Source organism: Tiliqua scincoides, chromosome 9, assembly GCF_035046505.1.
Source record: "Tiliqua scincoides isolate rTilSci1 chromosome 9, rTilSci1.hap2, whole genome shotgun sequence".
In the NCBI taxonomy this organism is placed as follows: Eukaryota; Metazoa; Chordata; class Lepidosauria; order Squamata; family Scincidae; genus Tiliqua; species Tiliqua scincoides.
The window spans coordinates 38562116-38564911 of NC_089829.1; the positions used below are offsets into that span (position 1 = coordinate 38562116).

The 2796-nt window shown below is 46.2% G+C and overlaps 1 pseudogene; it reads right to left on the reverse strand.

Moving 5' to 3' along the window:
- Window positions 1-2469: 2469 nt before the first annotated feature.
- LOC136660903 (5S ribosomal RNA) lies at window positions 2470-2585 on the reverse strand (annotated as a pseudogene).
- Window positions 2586-2796: the final 211 nt, after the last annotated feature.

Here is a 2796-nt window from a genome sequence, read left to right on the forward strand (position 1 = left end):
GTTCAAGCGCAGAGATTGTAATGCAGGGAGGTGTGTCCACATCCTGAACCATGACCTGTGTTTTCTTCAGGCTGATTGTCAGTCCAAAATCTTGGCAGGCCTTGCTAAAACGATCCATGAGCTGCTGAAGATCTTTGGCAGAGTGGGCAGTGACAGCTGCATCGTCGACAAAGAGGAAGTCATGCAAACATTTCAGCTGGACTTTGGACTTTGCTCTCAGTCTGGAGGGGCTGAAGAGCTTTCCGTCTGATCTGGTCTGGAGATAGATGCCATCTGTTGCAGTTTCAAAGGCCTACTTCAGCAGGACAGCAAAGAAAATCCCAAACAAGGGCGGAGCAAGAACACAGCCCTGCTTCACTCCGCTTCAGATGTCAAAGGGGTCTGATGTGGAGCCATCAAAGACTACAGTGCCCTTCATGTCCTCATGGAAAGGCCTGATGATGCTGAGACATATCGATAATTCTAAAAGTCAGTATACAAATAAAACCAGAACTTTTTATTGGTATGTTTAAGGATTTTTTTTAAAGTTTTTAAAGGGAGTAAAAAACAATATACTTAAGAAAGGCTGAAATAAATTTGTATTAGGTATCATGATGATTGAACTGGATGGGGGATTGGGAAGGACTGTGGGGAAGGACTGTGGGCAGATGGGGACAGGGAGCAGGCTGGGCCAAGGAGGGGATGGGAGGTGAAAGATCTCAACAGCAGTCATGCATACTGAGATCCTAACCCCCATTTCTGACCCAGAACTGCCCCCAGGAATTTCCTCAGACTTACAACAGTAAAAGTGCTAGTGTGAGTCCAAGGGGACTCATTAGAGTCCAGGTGACCTATGTAGAGGTAAGTGAAAAATTTATTTTATTTACCCTTCCTGGGTTGTCTGGTGCCCCCACCCATATTATGCAGCATGCATTCCCTTACCAGTGCTGCATGCTCTGAGTGGGTAGGGGATGCTACCAGTGGGTAGGAAGTCCCATTGAACACAGTGGGCCTTCCTTCTGAGTCAACATGCATGGTCTTGCACCAGAAGTACATTTGCCAAGGTGACTGCTGAATCCTCAGTAGCAGTTGCAATGGTAGCACCCCATGCGCCATTACAGAGCATGAGGGGTTGTACAGCGACCCTGTGCAAGGCTTTGCCCTAGGACAGCCAGCAACCCGGCACAGAGCATAACACAGACAAACATGTGAGTAGCGGTGTAGCTAGAGGGGGTGCAGAGTACTAAGTTTTGCAGGCGGCTGAATGCAAACATCCCCTCCCCTTCGGAGCCAGGCATTCCACCTCAGTTTTGCTCCCACTGCCCAGAATGGCTCTGAAGGGGGAGCTTGCACAGCACATTTAAGCACCTGCAAAACTTAGTATTTGACACCCCCTCTAGCTACACCACTGCAAGTGAGCATATGCTAATATGGTTGTGCATGAGCCCCTCCCCCCCCAGCAGAAAGTGGAAAGTGGAAAACCTCGCTCTTTTTTTGGCATTAATGATTTTCATTGGGAAGACTATCAAAAGGTGCCAACTTCCGTGTTGCCATTCAGACACTGGAGCCACTTAATCCAGGCCCGATTAGAAGGATTAATAAATGAATTCTTGATTGAAGCCGCACGTAAAAACTGTACTGGAAAAAGACTGATCCTTTGGCTCTGCTCCAAAAGAAACTAATCATGGCAAACTTCATGAAGATTTATAGTCATCCTCTGCTGGAAACACTAAGGAAAGTACTAGGAAGGAAAGAGAATATTATAGCAAAGGTGGGGAGGGGGAATATGAGGCTTTAATTTGCTGTCAGTCACTGACATAGGGAAGAGTGTAAAAGGATGGACATAGGTTGAAAGGTTATAATCAAAATGACCTTGCGTTCAAGGCTTAGTCATTGGAGATTTTTTTCCCTTAGCATGATGAATCCTGTGATAAAAGGGAGAAAAATAACCTCCTAAAATGACATTTTATTTGGATTTTGGAGGTCTGTCTATGGCTGTTAGACATAATACCTGAAAAGAACTTCCAGATTCAGGAATAGTATACCTCTGAATGCTAGGTGCTAGGGAGCAAGCCAGTGGGCCTCCATGCAGTCAGCAGCAGTCATAAAAGGTACTCTGAGAGTGTGCTACGTAGCGCGCTGGCAGATGCACCTGCATCTACAGATTTTCCGAGCATCTCATTTGGTCTATAGATAAGATGCCCCAATGGCATTGTCCAGCCCAGTGGCGTAGCTAGGGGGTGTGCAAAGCACTAAGTTTTGCAGGGAGCCTCACCATAGAGTGCAAGGGGCCCCTCCGCTTTGGATGCAGGCAAATGCCTCTATTTTGCTCTCCCTCCCAAAGGGGAGGGGCCCCTTGCATGCTGTGCTGAGGCTTCTGCAAAACTTAATGCTTTGCACCACCTCCAGCTATGCCATTGGTTCAGCCAAACAAACTTTTTAAATAAGAGCAATGGTTGGCAACCTTCAGTCTCGAAAGACTATAGTATAAGCCTACACCACCGGTATTCCCAGGCGGTCTCCCATCCAAGTACTAACCAGGCCTAACCCTGCTTAGCTTCCAAGATCAGACGAGATCGGGCATGTGCAGGGTAACAGTTGCTGCATATAGCCACCATATGGGGGGAGTGATTACCTTAAAAAAAATGAAAGCTCAGTTGAGCCTTAAGTTCCCCAATGGCATATTACACAAACTCTTATTTAAAATATAAAATCAGCCACCTAAATGTTTCTTCTAAGGCCTTCACTGACTTTAATATGATACTTGTCTTCTGAGGATTATAATAAAGATATAGAATGGCTTGCTGGCTTAGGAAC